This window comes from Sorex fumeus, unplaced genomic scaffold (assembly GCF_029834395.1).
Source record: "Sorex fumeus unplaced genomic scaffold, SorFum_2.1 ptg000013l, whole genome shotgun sequence".
Taxonomy (NCBI): Eukaryota; Metazoa; Chordata; class Mammalia; order Eulipotyphla; family Soricidae; genus Sorex; species Sorex fumeus.
In genome coordinates, this window is record NW_026606070.1 from 5496894 (window position 1) to 5518238 (window position 21345).

Sequence of the window (21345 nt, forward strand, 5' to 3'; positions counted from 1 at the left end):
GTCTCCCGGTGGACGATTCCACAACAAAATAGACCACATCATATTCAATCGACGGTTTTGCCTGACCGATGTCGCTGTTGTCCCAAAATTTCGAACGGGATCAGACCACCGTCTCCTTCGTGCAAAATTCTACTTCACAGAGCGGGGAGAAAGGGCTGCAAAGATCAAAAAGAGAACTCCCAGAACGACCACCAACTGGGAACTCTTTGGCACTATTGCGACAACATGGGAAGATGCCATTGTTGACAACATTGACGAGGAATACGATCGACTGGTTCAGCACCTCCATGAATGTGCGAGGAACGCCAAGAGAGAGATAGCCACAAAAAATCGCCTATCTTCAAAAACTCTTGAGCTAATTCGCCAGCGTGGTTTGGCGCATGCCTCAGGCAACCGCAAGCTAACGTCCGAGCTCGCAAAGCAGTGCAGAGATGTGATCAAGGAAGACCTCAAAGAGAGTAGAGCAGAAGTGCTGGTAGATGCAGCAGAAGCTGGGAAAAGTATTCGTAACGCCCGCCTGTCCTTCGCCAACTACAAGACCAAGATGACTGCCCTCCGACGTCCTGATGGATCCATCACATCCTCCAGAACGGCAATGGAGAAGATTATCCATGACTTCTACTCAAATCTCTTCGATAGCCATGTCCACTTGCCGACAAACCAAATGCCACAGGATGGATATGTCGTTCCCAATGTTCTCCCTTCCGAAATCCGACACGCCATTTTGTCGGTAAAGAAACAAACAGCACCTGGCCCAGACAAGGTCAGACCTGAACACCTGAAGAACCTGCCATCAGTACTCATCAATACACTGGCTCGGCTCTTCACACGCTACCTGTCTGAATGCAAGGTTCGGTCCCAGTGGAAAACCAGCAGGACCGTACTACTGTTCAAGAAGGGAGACATCCATGACATTGGGAACTATCACCCGATCTGCCTATTGTCTGTTATCTACAAGTTGTTCACTAGAGTCATCCTAAATAGGATTGGCAGAACACTAGATGAAGGACAACCATGTGAGCAAGCAGGGTTCCGCAAAGGATTCAGCACCATTGACCATATCCACACAATAACCAAGCTCATTGAGGTTTCTCGGGAGTTCAAGATGCCGCTCTGTTTAACGTTCATTGATTTAAAGAAGGCCTTTGATTCTGTTGAGATGGAAGCGGTCATTGAAGCCCTAGCCAATCAGGGCATTCAAGCCCAATACATCAAGATCCTCCGTGAGCTGTATTGCGGATTCACTACGGAATGGGAAGGAATGGGAGTGAAGATAGATGATCAGCAACTACACCACCTCCACTTTGCTGATGACATTGCTTTAATAACACCAAACATCAGCCAAGCGGCACAAATGCTGGCCGACTTTGACCGTGAGTGTGGAAAGGTAGGACTACAGCTGAATCTTATGAAGACAATGTTTATGAGAAACAGCCTCGTTCCTGATGCCCCATTCGCTCTCAACAGAATGACCATCTCCGAATGCAACAGCTATGTGTACCTAGGTCAAGAAGTCAACATGACAAATGACCTGGCACCCGAGCTGCGCAGGAGGAAGAGAGCGGCTTGGAACGCCTTCAAGAGTGTCGAAGAAATAGTTAAGAGGACGAAGAACCTCCGGCTCCGGGCACATCTCTTTGATTCCACTGTTCTTCCTGCATTAACATATGCCTCAGAGACCTGGGCCCTATGCAAACAAGATGAGAACGCCATCCAGGTCTCCCAAAGAAGAATAGAAAGAGCTATGCTTGGAATATCACGTTTCGCTCAAATGAGAGAAAGAATCAGGAGTTCCGACATCCGTCGACGATCAAGAATCAGGGACCCTGTCTCATTTGCCAAGGTGTCAAAAATCAGATGGGCTGGTCACGTAATGAGATTTAAAGACAACCGCTGGACTAGAGCTGTTACTGACTGGATTCCACGGGATGTCAAAAGACCGCGTGGCCGCCCACCTACCAGATGGTCAGACTTCTTCGTCAAGATCATGAACGATCGGTTTGAGGCCCTTCATGTTCCCGGAGCGAACAGATGCCATTGGGCTACACTAGCACGCGACAGGGACAAATGGAGACGTTACTGGCGCCCGCTCGAGCAAATCGACGACTAACGGGACGTTAAGTGATTAAGTAATTAAGTGAATATTCAATATATAACACTCATCATGATCTTTGTCAAAAAAACTAAAACACTTGGAGGCTAGGGAGACACTCCACACTCCAAGTTACTCTTTCTTTTTTTTTTTTTTTTTTGCTATATTGGGTCACACCCATCGATGCACAGGGCTCACTCCTGGCTCTGTACTCAGGAATTATCCCTGGAAGTGTTCAGGGGACCATATGGGATGCTGGGAATAGAACCCGGCGTCGGCCACGTGCAAGGCAAACACTGTGCTATCGCTCCAGCGCCCCCAAGTAACTCTTTTTCAGTCCCCAGCGCTGCATTTCCCCCAAGCTTCATTGGCTGCAGCCCCAGAGGCCCCCCTGAAGCACCACGAAATTCTAAAAGACAAGTCTTCTTCTGATAACAGTGGTCCCCACGGGTGACTTATGTGAAGCAGGAGGAAAAAGACCGTCACTTTCTCCCCATCCGCCTTTACCATCCGGGACCCAGGGTTACTGGGTTCTTGTCTCGCCTCGCAGAAAGGAACTTCAGGAGTAGACAAACAGTGAAGTAAATAGATTGTATTTGGAGGGTTTTTGAAGGGGAGAGAGAGAGAGAGAGAGAGAGAGAGAGAGAGAGAGAGAGAGAGAGAGAGAGAGAGAAATGAGCTCAAGAGAGAACCCGGGGTTCTCCAAGGGGCGGAGAGAGCCCCTACACACATCCCAGCATTAAACACAAAAGCATGAAAGTTCACATCTCAAGAGGAGAGATGCAGGCGACACATGTGCTCGGGTACCACATGTGCTCAAGTACCACATGTGCTCGGCCACGTGGGCACAAGCAGCACACGGGTTCAGGCAGCATATGTGAGCCCTTCCTTTGTCCAAGGTGGCTTTTATCGGGTTTCTCCAACCTGCCCCCATGTGGGGCTTCTTCCTAGGTCAAAGTCCATTGCTAGGGAGGTGACCAGGGAGATTGGGAGTGGTGATGGTCTTCTTTGGGCTGAATCATGAACATTAGGATATTTGAGGAATTTTCTTTATGGGGAGGGGTCCAATCTCCTCAGGGTCAGTTGCTGCTCAAGGTCTTATCAGGCCTTACTTCCTGTTTTTCCTGTTTTCTACAAAATCAGCTTTTGCCATTGCCTTGGGAGGGAGCCTTCCCTATCCTGCCGACATCACTTCCATAAGATTATTGAAACGAAGTAATCTGTGTACTTGTCTTTAAAACGTGTTCAGCCATACTATGGCATATATAGCAAATTTATTTCCTACAAAACACTGATTGAGTCCGTGGTAAAGCACAAAGGGAGAAGGGGAGGGAAGAAAGGAGAAGAGAGGAGAGGAGAGGAGAGGAGAGGAGAGGAGAGGAGAGGAGAGGAGAGGAGAGGAGAGGAGAGGGGAGGGGAGGGGAGGGGAGGGGAGGGGAGGGGAGGGGAGGGGAGAGGAGGGGAGGAGGGGAGAGGAGGGGAGGAGAGGAGAGGAGAGGAGAGGAGAGGGGAGGGGAGGGGAGGGGAGGGGAGGGGAGAGAAGAGGAGAGAAGGGGTGTGTTTTCTTGAGGCACATAATTTACAAGCTAGAAGTGCCAGGAATCTACGCCCTCAGCCACTGAGGAGTTGGAATTGGTGGATTAAAGCCCCGGATTCTTGCAGCATCTTTGAGAAAGGAATTCTGAAAGGGCCCTTCCGTGCATCTCTCCCCAACCCATCCAGGGCTCTGGGTGGAGCAGGTGCACAGCCTCGTGGCCAGATCACGGGGGTTTTTCAGGCTCCTGCATGAAGCCGGGCCAGGATCAGCGTTGAAGTCCAGGTCAGGCAACACAGAGGCTGTGGGTACTGCCAGCTGCTCACATGCCCGGCAGATACTCCCACACATTCCACTACCAGACAAACACTCACACCCCCAGGGTCCTGCCCCTCCGCCCCCAGGCCCAGGCAGAGGGACTGAGTGACCGAGAATTAGCCTGGCTGCTCTTGGCATCCCCCTGTGTCCCCTATCATATGACTGGTGCCACAGGACTTAGCACATGACCCAAATCAAGCTCGAGTCCTTTTATTTGAGCGTCAAAGGGGTGAAGTCGCTTCTTATGTGGCTCACACTGTGTTCCATCTCTCACACTGAATATGGTTCCCTGAGCACCACCAGGAGTATAGCAAATTTATTTATCCGCAGTACCCCTGAGCCCACCAGAAGTGATCCCTGAGCACAGAGCCAGGAGTAATCCCTGAGCACTGTTAGCCATGACCCCAAGACATAGCAGCATTTCCTCTTTATGATGCTGGTTCTCTGGTGAGTTTTCTTCAAACCCAAACATCCAAATAGTCACAGGCGCTCTTAAACTTTTTTTATTTATTTTTTTTTTTTTGGTAACTTTTTCTGGCTCTGAGCTCAGGGATCTCTTCTGGTGGACTCAGGGGTACTGGGGGTTGAACCTGAGTCAGCAATATGCAAAGCAAGTAACATGTCCGCTGTACTATCTCTTCAATCTCAAACCTACTTTTTAATACCCATAAACTCTTTCAGCGGTCCCTGTCAAATCAAGGACAAGTTGAATCCAACATATTCATAATGCCAGCCACAAGATGGCACCTGAAGCATTCTTTCAGAGTCTTCTCAACCAAACCCGAGGGAGAGAAGAGTTCTAATGGCATTTCTGCCCCAAATGAGTCTGTAGTTTGCACCATTGTTTCGTTCCAGATGAATCCACACACTCTCCGGGGCCTACAGAACCACCTGGCACTTAGCAGTTGTTAGCAGACGGTGAGATTGATAACCAAGAGGCTGAAGAACAAATGTGAAAAGTGAGTTTTAGTCATTTCTTTTAGGATAGCAGACCTGCAGAGTATGCCCCAAATTTAGCCCTTTCAACATGCAGTACAATAGTTGAGCGCACCAAGAAATGAACCTACCCTACACCCATTCTTCCTGAAGAGCCAAACACAACTTCACCTTATTTTAAAACAGTTCTTCCCATCGACAACCTACAGTTACAAGTTTATGTCTCTGTCGGTAATCCAGATTTTACATCCAACAACTGGCCCGGGAAGTCTCCTGAAAAGGTGCTTTCCACTTTCTGTGCCAATCTACCACACATAAAGGCCACACGGAAACATACTCCATCTCACAGACTCTGAGTTTTATTTTAGCATAAGTTTAGGAGAGAGAACAAGGCCTCCTGAGAGAAAAACAAGACTCTGTCTACCAGAATGATAATGTGAACCCTTATTTCTTATCGGGGCCACTCCCCGCAGTGCTTGGGGGAAGGTCACTCCCCAAGATGCACTCGCTAACTAGTCCCACTAACTCTAGGCAATCCATTAGGCTCCTGGCTCGAACACCTGCTCGTGGGGGGTGGGGGCAGCCCCCTCAGCCATGTGACACTCCTCCAGGCAGACCTGGGAGGGGAAATGAACTCAATATCTAAGGATGCCTTTGCCTTCTCAGAAACCTGACTTTCATTAGAAAGCCTGGTTTTCAATAGAATAATTACATATGGATTTTGCTTGTAGGTTTGTCTGGAAGGTATACCCAGTGGTACCCAAGGCTTATTCCTGGCTCTATACTCAAGGAATACTCCTGGTGAAATCAGGGGACTATCTGGGGGACCAGGGATCCAACCCGGGTCAGCTGTGTGCAAGGAAAATGCCCTACTGGCCATACTATCACGCTGACCCACACATAGTACATTTTAAACCAACTCAGAACTAAATTTTTGTCTGTGTGTTTCAGGACCAAAGTAACAAATGCTATCAAGAGGAAACCATCCAGGGCAAGAAGAAAAATCACAGGAAAGAAATGCCTTAGGTATTATTTTGCAATTGTATCTCGTCACACTAGTTTGTGTATTATAGGAAAGCTTAGAAATAAACAATAGTGTTGGGACACGGTTTTTTATGTAGGAGTACTGCTATTTATTCAGCCACTGATTAGCTGATTGAATTAGGCATGAACTCCACCTTACTTTTTTTTCATTTTTTATAATTTTATTTATTGAATCACCGTGAGAGCAGTTACAAAGCTTTTGGGTCTAAGTCTCGGTCATACAATGAAACACCCGTACCTTCACCAGTGCCCATTCTCCACCCTCAACAACCCCAGTATGCCCCTATCCCACACCCTCCCCCTACCTGTGGGGCAGATGATTTCCACATTACTCTCTCTCTACTTTGATCACATTCAATATTTTGACATCAGACCTACCATTATTATGGTTGGGATTTTACCCCAACACTCAGATCTGCTGAAAAGGCAACAGTAGACAATTTGTTTTCTATTGCTGGTTATTAATAACATATGATGTCGTGCGGCTGCAGTAGTGGCCACGCGATTTTGAAATTTCAAAATTGTAACAATTAAATCTGGAAGGATTTCTGTCAAAACTTGCTAGGATCCGAGATTTGTTCCTGAGTCTCTTGGATCATGGCTGTTAAGCAGCTTGATCAGGAACCCGAAAGGCCGTTCATGGGCGGCAACTCGGGGTATCATTGGTATGGGGGAGGAAAGGGCCGGCTCCACCCCCATCTCGTGAAGCCCCAAGTATCTTGTCACTGCGAGTCCAAACCTGACTATTCAGTGGCCTCTGGAGGATGGTGGCCACCGGCCCGCCAGGAGGAACAGGCCAAGGCACGAAACCTATTCCCACCTGGGTTGGCCCAGCACCAGTAACCTATTGCAGGGACTGGACGCATTTCTGCCAAAAGTCGCTGGATTTCAAGATTTCTTTCTGAGTCTCTGGGATCATGGCCATTAAACAGCTTGACCAGAGTCAGAGAGGCCATTCGTGGGTGGCGACTCAGGGTCTCGTTAGGGTTGGGGGGGAAGGGCCGGCTCCACACCCATCCCGTGAGGCCCCATGTTTCTCGTCACTGCAGGCCCAAACCTGACTGTCCAATGGATGATGGCCACCGAGCCTTTTAGGGGGAGCAGGCGGAGGGACAGCACCCTTCCCCCCCTGGAATGGCCTGGAGACAGTAAACTTCTGCGGAGTCTGGACACCTTTCTGCCAAAAGCCACTGGGTTCCAAGATTTGTTTCTGAGTCTCTGGGATCATGGCGTTAAGCAGCTTGATCAGGAGCCAGAGAGGCCGTTCGTGGGCAGCGACTCGGGGTCTTGTTGGGACGAGGAGGAAAGGAGGACACAATTTTTTAAAGTCAAATGAATTTCACTGAGTTGAAGACTTTTTTTTTTTCAATTCTGGTATCTAAATTATATTACATTACATTTTATTTTATACTTGGATCTTGTTACGGTAATAATCATGTCTCACCTGCCATTAATAAATCTTTTAAAGCAATTCTGTTAATATGTTTTGGGGTTTACATGTTATAGGTAAGACCTACCTATGTAAATTTCCCCCTTGCACTTTGTATAAACACTGTGGCTTACAAAGTTGCTCATGATGATTTGTGATATTGATAAGTCATTCAATATTCAAACACCAGTCCCACCACCATTACACCTTCCCTCCACCATTGTCTCCAATTTTCCCAGCCACCTCTTAAGCCTGCTCCCATAGCAGGGCCTCAATAATTTATTTAAGTTGCTTGCTATCAATAATTTACCAACAGAATAATCAAAATATATTTCCTTAGAAGAAAGTTAACGAAAATTGTTGTATCTCACCATAGAGTCAGTAAGTCCTTGTATAAGAGATTACTAAAATGTTGTTGCATGTTAAGCCTTCTGTGTTTAGGTTTGTTAATTGAGATTGCCTTCTATGGGCTGGAGAGATAGCACAGCAGTAGGGCGTTTGCCTTACAAGCGGCCCACATGGCCGACCTGAGTTCGATTCCTCCTCCCCTCTCGGAGAGCCTGGCAAGCTACCGAGAGTATCTCACCCACATGGCAGAGCCTGGCAAGCTACCCATGACGTATTCAATATGCCAAACACAGTAACAACAAGTCTCATGATGGAGACATTACTGGGCCCGCTCGAGCAAATTGATGAACAACGGGAGGGCCGTGACTGTGAATGTGCCTTCTATATTATATCCCATCCAATCTGGTGTGCTACTACTGATCTATCAGTGTTGTAGAGTTTGAGGTGTTACACAGCCACAATTGCAGCTGCACACTCATAAGTACAGAATTTTCAAAGGAATGATACAGCTGGAGTTAAATTTTTAACTGGATGGTGGCTTTGGGGTGTATACATGACTGTTGGGGCTTCTGGAAATACAGGGAAATGGGGGGAGGTAGTTCATTCTGACTCAGTGAAGGCCTGGAGATTGCAGCCACAACGCCCACAATACCTGAATCTTTGAGCAGACTAATTTCTGGGAGAGGCTCAGCCTGAGACAGTGGAACCTGGCCATGGACATGGCAGTGATTGGAGTGTGGGACCTTTGGGCTGCTGGGGCCCTGTTTGGGAAAATCTGCCCCCCTCCGGGATGGCCCCAGATAACTCAGCCGTGCATGGGTCTCCAGAAGAACTTTCTGCTAATTGTTGATCTCTTTCAAGATTTATTTATGAGTCTCTGGATCATGGTTGATGAATGAGCTGACATGGCATTGGAGGAGGTTCCATCTAGGTTGAAGTCTTGAGAAAAAAATCTAGCATCACTAAATATTAGAGTAAGAAGTATCTAGAAAATTCCGCTTTGATCCCCTCCCAACAAACACGAGGCATTCAGTGTGGTGAAACGCACAACAGGTAGAACCAATGACTTACCCCAGGACATTGAAACTGACACCTCCCTTTCAGCTTCAGCCCTCCGCTATTTTGTGTTCCCCCACACCAAAAACTCTGCCATCCCCACTCATCGTTGTTTCACAGATTCTTCCCAGCACTCTTGTATAATTAAGCTGATTTTACGAAGGAATATCTGGCTTTGACACGGGTAAATGTCCCTGCCCCATGTCTGGAGAATGAGAGGCCAGTTTTCAATCCCAGGGTGTCTGACGCCAGAACTAAGTCTGGCACCCCCAACCATCAGTATCAGAGGCCACACTGAGGGCTGGGAGTACAAGGAAGAACAAGACACCGTGTCTGACCCTGAGGTGCTGGCCCTACTAACAAACAATACAAGCTCCTATTAGTCCTCTATTGTATCCTGCTGTCATACTCCTATCAAGTGAGAGACATGTCATTCTCCTTTGGAATCCACTGAATAGCTTATGCTCAAGCAATGTGACTTAGTGCAAAGATCACAGGACTGAGCGAACTCAGACCAGTTCTAGCCTCCACTCTGCTACCCCCTTATCAGTCCGGAGACTTGTATTGGCCCCTTTCTTATCTGCAGAATCCTCAGATACCCACCTATAATGCTCACAGGTCTACTGTGAACTTCTAAGAGCATTCTTTTTTTTTTAAACTGAATCACCATGAGCTACAGTTACAAAACTTTCATGTTTGAGTTTCAGTCATACAAAGATCGAACACCCATCCCTCCACCAGTGCACATTCTCCAGCACCGGTATCCCCCGCCTCCATCCTAACGCGCCCCCCCCCCCCCACCTCTATGGCAGACAATTTCCCTCTTACTCTCTCTCTACTCTGGGGCATTATGGTTAAGAGCAGGCTTTCAAGCCCTCAATTAAAGGATAAGAAATCATGAGATTATTCCATCAGATTTATATTACATTTTCCCCCACAAAGGTTTTCAAGTCTTTTTACAGAGAATTACAACCAGGGGCAGGAGTGATAGCACAGCAGGGAGGGCACTTGCCTTGCACACACAGACCCAAGATCCAAGATCAACCCCTGGCACCATCTATGATTTCACAAGCCCTGATGGGAGTACTGGAGTGACCCCTATGCAAAGAGATGGGAGAACCCCCTGAGAACTTCCAGGTGTGTCCCACAAATCAAAAAAAGAAATGGGGGTGGGGGGCTGGAGCGATAGTACAGTGGGTAGGGGTGCACGCGGCCAACTTGGGTTCAATTCCCAGCATCCCATATGGTCCCCCAAGCATCACCAGGAGTAATTCCTGAGTGCAGAGCAAGGAGGAATCCCTGAGCATTGCTGGGTGTGACCCAAAAACCCAAAAGCCAAACAAACAAATAATAACAAAAAACAAAAAGAGAAATGGAATCAAAGATCATAACATGGGGTCTGAGCAATAGTCCAGTGGGTCTGGCACATGTCTTGCATGTGGCCCACCTGGGTTTGATTCCCAGCACCTCATGTGAACCCAGGAGCCCACCAAGAGTGACCCATAGGTCCAAAGCCAGGAGTAAGCAGTGAGCACCACTGGGTGTGGTCCAAAAGCAACCTCCCACCACCAAAGAAATGATTATAACCAGAGACAACTTACAAAAGTAAGGCATAGGCTCCAGGTGGAGGAAAGAATGAGAAAAGGCAGGAAACACAAACCAACACAGCAGCACGGATCACGCGACGTTTAGGCTTATTAGTGGAGACACAAGAATTCAGCGCACAGGTGCACTCATGCGTTTGGAGGGGTCCACATCTGCAGCTGTGCCATGGAGTCCAGGGTTCGCCTCCGGTGATACTTAGCCTGCATCCTTGCTGCCCAGACCCAGAAGTCCTGGGGGTCCACCAAGGCCATGAGCAGTGGTGCTTAGGGCTATGTGGTACCAGGGGTATAACTTGGGCCTCGCACAGAAAGCAATGAGCCCCGGGGCTTTGTGTTGTCTCCCCTCCCTGTAACTATGCCTCTTATTTGAAAATGTGATGTATAAATCAATGATGGTTGGAGGAATCATTCATGATGGAAAATGTGTGCTGAAAGTAGATAAAAGTCTAATTATTTCTTTGTGGTCGGTTCTCCTTAGGTTTTAATTTCTTAACCTTGAGGTATTTCCAAGAATAGATTTTGGTCTGATTATGTCGGCTGCTAAAGCATTAGAACAACTTTGGTCTAATGGACTCTTTCATTTAATTAATTTTAGCAAAATAAACCTAGAAATTTCTTCATAACATTTGCTTGATGCATGATAAGTAATATTAAAAGAACAGTAGACTTTAAAAGATATCAAATCGTCTGCCATAGAGGCAGGGAGAGGGTTTCATGGGGGAGGGGATTGTATACTGGGGACATTGGTGGTGGAGAATGGACTCTGGTGGAGGGATGGGTGTTTGATCGTGGTATGACTGAAACTCAAACATGAAAGCTTTGTAACTGTTTCTCACAGCAATTCAATTAAAAAGAAAAGAAATTGTGTAGCCTTCTTGTTTATAAATCAAGTTTTAAATGATAAATGCTTGGTTTCTCCAACAAAGAAAGTCAGGCAGTACTCAGTATTCCAACAGTTGACAAGTGAGAGCTTGCAAAGCAAGAAAACAGAAATTTGTGGACTGTCCTCAAGGGAAAATTTCTATTTGCAGTTTTTTGTTTTATGGGCACATGGGACTTATGGGCAACAGGGCTTTTAAAAATTACACACTAAACGTGCTGATCGGTGGGAGAAGGGTACTGGGGATTAACCCGGGGTCTCACGCGTAGGAGGCAAGTGCCCCCTCACCACTGAGCTGTCTCTCCAGCCCCCTGTTGAGTTCATCAACCCCAGTTCCCACCAAGTTTCAGCCTTCGGAGTGTTTGGTGCCTTTCTTTTACTTTTTAATTATAGGAAAGTGATTCTTCTCTCAAGAAAGAACTCCCATCTAAGTCTAGAGAGAGAATGCATTTGTCATAACTATAAATTTATTTGAAGGAACAACTGGGCTTTACACGGGCCATCTGGAAAAGACAAATGTTCCACGCAACCATGTGGGAAATTTCACTGACAACATATGTAGCTAAATGGGCTGCCAGAAGGAGGAACTTGCATTACACACAAGGAAAGCATGTCAAGAATCACCTCAAAATAAATATAATCAATCTCCTACCCTAACCGAAATGTATGTAGATAAAGCATGCCATGCGCCTGTGAATGAAGTCAGCCACGAACACAGGCTCACAGGGAGATACACTGGATTCAATGCCACCGAGACAGCCTGAATCCTACCCTGATCAGCTCATGTTTAAAGAAACGTGTCTGCAACCTCCTTTGTTCCCACATCTGATTCTTGCTTGAAGGCTTGCTGAGGCACTGTGGACGAGTATTGGACAGGAAATCAAAAGATCCAGTCTCACCCACACACCCCACCACCACCACCTTCACTTACTTACTTAGCTTTGAACAAATCTAAATTTCAGAGGGGTCTAAAGTTTCTTCCCTATTGATACCTGTAGGGATTCACTGAACACACCATTAGCAGTTTGTATTAGCAGAATATTCTACAGCAAAGTAGAGTTCCAATAGACCATAACCATGGGATTCTTGAAACATCAACCATTTTTTATTTTTGGTTTTTGCTTCCACATTCCGTAGTGCTCAGGGTTTACTGTGGTTTTGTGCTCAGGGATCATTCCTGGCAGGGTTTGGAGGGCCATATGGGGTGCCAGGAAGTGAACCCGGATGGGATGCATACAAGGCAAGTGCACTACCCACTGTACTACCTCTCTGGCCCTGAAACATAACCCTTCTAACATATGCTCCAACAAGCGGATCTTCATGCATCTCAGCCCTCATACCTCATCCTAAGGAAAACCATTAGCCAACCTGGAAATCCAAAAGTCAACACCACTCTGGCCTTTTACCTTTATCAAAAGTTTGAAAACCATGGGCCCAAGACCTGAGAAATATTTTCAGACAACCTTATCACTTACCCCAAGACCACAACAGAAAACCTGAGATTTCCCAAGATGGGAGAAGCATCCAACATTGGAAAAATAAACATGTGTTTCTGCCTAATCAGAGGGCTCGTAGAAAAAGTGCTCCTTCAGTGACTTATGAGTGAATGAATGAATGTCCCTAAAATTTATGCTCAGAAATCTGGGTTATGAACTAGGTCTGAAATGTCATCAACAGGTTCACTCTGTTCGTTTCATCCATATATATAACATGGCCAAACAAAATCTAAATAGGAATTTATTAAGAAAGCAAAGAAATATAAAACCTGTGGTCAATTGTAATTTCCCATTCTTGTTCTATTTTTAAGCTGCTAATGTGGCATTATCTACTGTCTAAGTAAAAGATGAAGTTGAACTTTTGGTCTTCAGACATTGGCTAGTGTCTACGAAACAGAATTTTCTTCTAGTGATGTAGGCAGCTATTTCATGATTCCTTTAGGAGGAAGTGAGAGCAGAACTAGGAAATAGTGTTTCTTGGGCCAAAAGAAATCTCTGAAGAATTCACATAGAAATCTCTGAAGAATTCACATATCCACTGGGAAATGTGACACTTAAAAATATATATCTGATGCCAACATGGCTTCAGTGATTACTGTGCCTATCAGCTGAGTGACTTGTGCTGCCAAGGGACATGGTTCTAATCCAAACTACCTCACAGTACATTAAAAATAGCAGCTGGAATGAACCACGGGCTACCAAGAACACGGCAATGTTGAAGGAGAAAGACTATAAATAGAAGTGAGGATGGAAAGAAAACAAGTTCAAAGAAAGAGCCAACTTGCTTCTCTTCGATAAAGACTCGGGTTCTCCTTCCTAGGGTTCAATGGGAAATGAACTGCCTCTTCCACAGTCCTCCCCAGACCGGCCCTTTATACTCAGCTACCATACTGTTTTCCAAAAAGGGTGAACCCATCCACATTCCCACCAGAAGTAACGATGATTCCTTTTTCTATTTCTTTTTTGCAATTGAAAGCTTCCATAGTCTAAGCAGTCTCAGAGGGTTGATTTCAATGAAGCCACAGTTTTTCCCAACAGTTGAGTTGGAAAAAAACAGATACAGATCCTCCTGTTTTGCACTGACACCCCCAAATGTGGCTGTGGTGATGTGGAACCCCTTACTCCCTAACAGTGTTCCTGCTTTCCAAAAGAGCGGTCTTCTTCCAATTCCTTTCCTAAGCTGGAAAAACAAGACAAGTGAGAAAGCAATGACAGGAAACAGAGACAGCTTCTCTGGGGTTTCCTCCCACAGTTAGCTCACCAATAACACATTGAAGCCCTACAGCACAGCCATACATAGGAAAAGCAGGAATGTCCGATGAGTAGCCCAGCTGTGGCCATGGAGTCCAGGGCAGCAGCCTGGCGGAGATCTTTCACTGCCAAGGTGTGGAGCCCTCTCTTACAGCTGCCGGGAGGGTTTTTTTAAACTTGATTATTTTAATTTTTTAATTTATTTTTTAATTTTTTTAATTTTTTTATTTTTTTTAATTTTTATTAGTGAGACATCATGAGGTATAGTTGTAGACTTACAAATTTTTGTGTTTGGGGTTCAAATCAATACAATGATCAAATACCCATCCCTCCACCAGTGCCCATTTCCCACCACCATGGATGATTGTCACCCATTGCCTCTTTTGCAAACCACAACACCCAATAAGAGAGAGGAAACAAAAGGAAATGCCTTGCCACTGGGTGCCGGGAGTTTTTGCCTTTTGCACTTTCTTTTTTCTTTCAGGGTCACACCCGGCAATGCTCAGGGATTACTCCTGGTTCTACACGCTGGAATCACTTCTGGCGGGGCTCAGGGGACCACATGGGATGCCGGGGATCGAACCCGGGTCGACTGCATGCAAGGCAGGCATTCTACCCACTGCACTATCTCTCCAGCCCTGCATGTTCTTGTAAAAGTAGAAATAGATCCTCTTTGAATTTCTTTCATGGCGATAATAGAGATAGAAATGTTGGTCTTTCAGAACCTGAGTGGTGTGACATGAATTTTCAAGACGTAGGAGACACCTGCATTTATAAATTCCCTTAGGAAGCTCTAAATTACCCCTGTTGGGTTCAGATTCCCAAGTTCTCTGTTGAAATTTCCCAGAGTGCCTCATTAGATAAATTTGCATGTTCAGCATTGAACCTGGTGCTTCCCTTAGGCTGCGATGGGGAGGGTCAGGAAAAGATGGAGTAGAGATTTTGGTACCCAAATGTTTCTCCTTGTCACTAAACACAGAGTGAGATTCCTGCCGCGTTCCCCACCTGCCCCTGTGTGCTTACAATAGTTTAGCCTTGCCGGGGACGCCTTGGCTCCCCGCCCTGGCACTGACCAGAGATTTTATGCCTCACAGCTGCTGAAGGAAACCACACCTCTGAACATTCCGGTATTTATAGTAATTCCCACAGTGATTCGTCTGCTCTGTGCAGGAGTTTTTCATCAAGTAGAAGTTTCCAGAGGTTTATAGGCACAATTACCTATCTCTTTTTGTCTGAGGCTTGATTTTGTTATTATTGGATTTAGCTGAGTAGGTGGTACAGTCCAAAAAACTACTTTGAGGGAGACATTTGAGCATATAGACATTCAATAATAAAATCTATTGTAGATGTTGGTATTTAAATGACTAAAATTCAGTCCTACTGGGACTGCGAGATGTCTCAAGTGGTAGAACACAGTGTAGCATATACCAGGCTCAAGTGGACTGGGAGATACATACACTGGGCTCAGAGTGTCATCCCCAGCACCACAAGGGTCCCATCATCACTGTTGCGGGGTGTGTCACTATAAATAAGAAATTTTAAAAATTTAAAAAAATTTTAAAAAGTAGTACAAGGGTTAGGTGAGTAGTACATGGTAAGGAGCTTGCCTTACACAAAACTGATTCCAGTTCAATCTCATTCATATATGATCCCCTGAGCATCACCAGAAGTGATTTTTTTAATTTAATGAATTACCGTGAGATAGTTACAGACTTACAAACTTTCATGATTGTGTTTCAGTCAAATAATGTTGAAGTGCCCATTCTCCACCACTAATGTTCCCAATATCCCTCCCCTGATACCCTGCCTCTGTGGCAGGCATATCCCCTCTTACTCTGTCCCTCCTTTTGGGTGTTATGGTTCACAATACAGATACCAAGCATCCAACATGTTTGGTTCGTAGTCTACTTTCAACATGCATTTCCCATCCCAAGCGATCCCTCCAACCATCATTTACTTCATGGTCCTTTCTCCATCCCAGCTGTCCTTTCCCCCAGCACACGAGATCCTCTACTGGGGTTATTCTTGGGCACTAAGTGTGGAGTAATCCCTGAGCACTACTAAATGACAGAAGGAAGTAAGGAAGAGAGTATGATTATAGAAGAAACCAAACTAGTTAACATCTGGGTCTGAACTCCCTGTCTCCAGAACTATGAGAAAATCACCTTGCTCAAGCCGTATCCTACGGTGACCCTAAAAACATCCTAAAAGTTGACTACCTTCAGTCTCCAAGTAGCCATCATTCATAATGGGACAGATTCAGGCATGTTCACCAGATAGGAGGCAAGAAATGAATAGACAGACTTACTTCTTGATATGCCTCCCAAAGCAGAACTTATAAACAAAATCAGAAATAAATAGGACTGCATCAAATTAAAGAACTTTGGCATGGAGAAGAAACATGGGCTAAAAATAAGAGAGCAAATTGAACAGAGAAAATAAATATTTGCACTCAACATATCAGATAAAGGTTTGATATCCAGGATATAGAAAGTACTCACAAAGATCAACAATAACAACAAAATTCAAAAACCCCATCAAGAAATGGGGAGAGGAAATGAATAGAAAGGTGGATGGCCGGTAGGCATATGAAAAAAATGTACAGCATCACTTATCATCAGAAAAATTCAAGTCAAGGCAACAATGACTTGCTATCTCACACCAGCAAGAGTGGCACATATCAAAAATAGTAGGAACAATCTGTGTTGGCAGGGATGTAGTGAAAAAGAAACTCGTATCCACTTCTGGTGGGGATGTTGTCTGTTTCAACTCCTAGGAAAACAATATAGAGAGTTCTCAGTAAACTTAGACTTGAGCTGCCATATGACCCAGCAATTCCATTTTGGGGCATCTACCCCAGGGCATAAAAGCACTCTCTCAAACGGACATATGCAGATCACTATTCATTGCTGCACTCATCATAATAGTTATGGAATCAAAAATCAACCTAGGTGTCCAATATAGAGGAATGTATTGTGAAAATGCAATATATATGTACACACACAATGAAATAGTATGCAGCTGCAAGTAATGATGAAATCATGCGATTTGCTGCAATGTGATTGGAACTAGAAGATAACACGTTGAGTAAAGTAAGCCAGAAGAAAAAAGACAAACACAGGATGATCTCACTTGTCTGTGGTACATAGAATACTGGATGAGGAAATGTACTGTAGTAAAGCAGGGATACCCAGATCCCCTTGACCCCGTGTTTAGAGAGAGAACAGAGAAGGAAAGAAATGGAGGGAAGAAGAGAATGGGTGAGTGGGAGTGGGTGAACAGGCATCAGAGCTTCAGTTATATTCGTGTTACGGGCAAGTGGTAAAGACATATATCCAAAAGGCAGAGTGAACAACACTGAGATCTAAGCTGCAACCACTGAAACTCTGTAACGTGCCTGCCGAGTTGACGGGCAGGGATGGGGTGAGGGTTGGAATGGGGAAGGAAGATGGGAACACTGAAAGAGGGAAATTGACTGGTGGTAGGATTGCTCTTGGAATATTGTATGCCTAAAACTCAACTAACAATAACTTTGTAAATCACAGTTTAATTTTTCACTTGTTCACTTGACTTCCCGTTAATCGTCGATTTGCTCGAGCAGGCGCCAGTGACGTCTCCATTTGGCCCTGTCGCATGCTATTGTAGCCCAATGGCGTCTGTTCGTTCTAGGAACACGAAGAGCCTCAAACTGATCGTTCATGATCTTGATGAAGAAGTCTGACCATCTGGTAGGTGGGCGGCCACGCGGTCTTTTGATGTCCCATGGAATCCAGTCAGTAATGGCTGTAGTCCAACGGTCGTCTCTAAATCTCATTAGGTGACCAGTCCATCTGATTTTTGATGCCTTGGCAAATGAGACAGCGTCCATGATTCTTGATCATCGACGGAGGTCAGAACTCTGGATTCTTTCTCTCATTTGAGTAAAACGTGATATTCCAAGCATAGCTCTTTCAATTCCTCTAGCATTCTCATCCTGTTTACATAGGGCCCAGGTCTCTGACCCTAACCCTAACCCTAACCCTAACCCAATGGGCCCAATGTTCTCCCTTCCGAAATCCGACATGCCATTTCATTGGTAAAGAGACGAACAGCACCCAGCCCAGACAAGGTCAGACCTGAACACCTGAAGAACCTGCCATCAGTACTCATTAATACGCTGGCTCGGCTCTTCACACGCTACCCGTCTGAATGCAAGGTTCCGTCCCAATGGAAAACCAGCAGAACTGTACTACTGTACAAGAAGGGAGACATCCATGACATTGGCAACTATTGCCCAATCTGCCTATTGTCTGTCATCTACAAGTTGTTCACTCGAGTCATCCTGAATAAGATTGGCAGAACACTAGATGAAGGACAACCATGCGAGCAAGCCGGGTTCCGCAAAGGATTCAGCATCATCGACCATATCCACACGATAACCAAGATCATTGAGGTTTCTCGGGAGTTCAAGATGCTGCTCTGTCTAACATTCATTGATTTAAAGAAGGCCTTTGATTCTGTTGAGACGGAAGCGGTCATTGAAGCCCTAGCCAATCAGGGCATTCAAACTCAATACATCAGGATCCTCCGTGAACTGTATTACGGATTCACTACCAGGATCTCACCATTCTACAAGAAGTAATCATTGATGTCAAGTGAGGGGTTTGGCAGGGTGATACCATTTCACCAAACTCTTCAGTGCCACCCTCGAGAACATCATGCGACGACTGGAATGGGAAGAAATGGGAGTGAAGATAGATGGTCGGCAACTACACCACCTCTGCTTTGCTGATGACATTGTTCTAATAACACCAAACATTAGCCAAGCAGCACAAATGCTGGCCGACTTCAAACGTGAGTGTGGAAAGGTCGGACTACAGCTGAATCTTACGAAGACAATATTTATGAGAAACAGCCTTGTTCCTGACGCTGCATTTGCTCTCAATGGAATGACCATCTCCGAATGCAACAGTTACGTGTACCTAGGTCGAGAAGTCAACATGATGAATGACCTGGCACCTGAGTTGCGCAGGAGGAAGAGAGTGGCTTGGAACGCCTTCAAGAGCATTGAAGAAATAGCTAAGAGGATGAAGAACCTTCGGCTCCGGGCACATCTCTTTGATTCCACTGTTCTTCCTGCATTAACTTACGTCTCAGAGACCTGGGCTCTATGCAAACAGTTTAATTTTTAAGTAATATTTTTAACAGAAGCAGAGCTTGGGTCTGATCACAAAAATATACTAGACCCATCCAAATTAAAGAACATACCCCCTCCCCCAAAAAAAGTTGTTGATATACACTTCTCAAAATATTCAGGCATACCAGTTAAGGAAGAATTGAGGAATGATGATAAATGTAGCCACTCATTTGACAACATTAATCAAACAGTGTGGTGAGCAAAGGATGAAAGAAACAAAGAGGGAATGTTTGAGAATCGATGCAAATGAACACCCAGGAAGGAGGACAGGGAAAGAGCTCAGGCTCAAGAGCATACGCTTGGCATGTGTGAGGCCCTGAGTTCGATCCTCAGTCCAGCCCCCCAGCCCAGAGCCCCTAGTAATTTTTTTAAAAGAGGAACAGAGAGTGACAGGGCTGCTATTCCAGGTGGGAAGGGCACGGAAGAGCTCTGATGAGGGATGTTTGAGCAAAGGAAAGGGGGTGGGAGGGCTGGGGTGTGGCTCAGTGGTGCTCAGGACTTGCATGCATAAGATCTGGATTCTTTCTGGAACTGCAGCAGAAAGCGGGAGAGCACCTCGCAAATCTTTAGGAAATGCTTCTAATCAAAGCAACAAGACCCCTGAGACTAAAAAAAAAAAGTATAGATTATTTAAGGTGGATAGGGGGGTGACCCACACCCCGTGGTGCTCATGGCTTTCTCTTGGCTCTGCAATCACTCTTGGTGATGTTTGGGTAGTCATAATACAGTGCCAAGGGATTAAACCACACCTGCCGCATGCAAGTCAAGCACCTTACGCCTGGTCCCACTTCTGTTGCCCAGAAAAGGTTAGGTTTGTTTGTTGTTTGGTGGTGGTGGTGGTGGTGTTGGTTTGTTTTTGGTTTGGAAGCCCACACACAGTAGTTCTAAGGGGTAACCCCTGGCTCTTCACTCCGGAATCACTCCTGGAGGGCTCACGAGACCATACACGGTGCCCAGGATTGAACGTGGGTTGGCTCCATACAAAGCAGGTTGGCCCCTACCTGCTGTACAATCACTATGGCCCCAGGAAAGTTTTCTTAATCTCAGGAAAGAGTGAAAAGTGCAGAGAGTCCCGGCGGAAGAATTGCTGAGTGAGGAAAGCCAGCAGCCAGGCTGCTCGGGCCCCGGGCTGGGGTAAGGATTCTGGGTGTCACACTCTGCGCTCAGTGGGATGGAGCCCCCGGGAAGGCTTGCGAGTGGAGGCAACGTCATTCTGGTTAGGGCTTGATGTATTCAACTCATTGCTCCTGCCCAGACTCGCTGATGGTCAGTGTAGATCAAGGCTGGAAGGTGCTCCCACTGCTCAGGGGAGAGGTGACAAGGGCCAGAGGAGAGATGGGCTCGGAAGGCAGGAAGAGCGAGTGGGTCCAAAATAGAGACAGAGGGGGCTGGAGCGATAGCACAGTGGATAGGGCGTTTGCCTTGCACGCGACCAACCCAGGTTCGATTCCCAGTATCCCATAGCGTCCCCTGAGCACCGCCAGGAGTAATTCCTGAGTGTGGAGCCAGGAGTAACCCCTGAGCATCGCCGGGTGTGATGCAAAAAGCAAAATAAATAAATAAATAAATAAAAATAAATGTAGCCCCTTCCTCCACTGCCCCCAGAGCAAAGGAATCTCTTTGCTGTCTTTTTATTTTATTTAATTATTTTTTGGTAGGGCCACACCTGGAAATACCCAGGGGTCACTCCTGGTGGTGTTCAGGACCCTATGAAATGTGGGGGATCGAATCCAGGTCAGCCGCATGGAAGGAAAAGACCCTACGTGCTGTATACTATTGCTCTAATCCCTTCAGTGTCATCTTATATAATTAAATTTCCCCCCTTCTCTCCACCAATCCAACAGCAAGAATAGGAATGATTTAAGTGAATTGGTCTGGTTTTAAGACCAAACAACAGTAAAAATACAGCACTTCAGGGGCTAGAGTAATAGCATAGCGGGGAGGGCATTTGCCTTGCACGCGGCCCACCTGGGTTTGATTCCCAGCATCCCATATGGTCCCCTGAGCACCGCCAGGAGTAATTCCTGAGTGCAGAGCCAGAAGTAACCCCTGTGCATTGCCAAGTGTGACCCAAAAATGCAAAAAAAATAAGGACAGAAAGCCTCAAGGACAGCCAGGACTATGTGACGCTCCACCCTCTCCTCTAGGGGTTGGCCTGATTTGCTGTTTGTGTCCTCACAC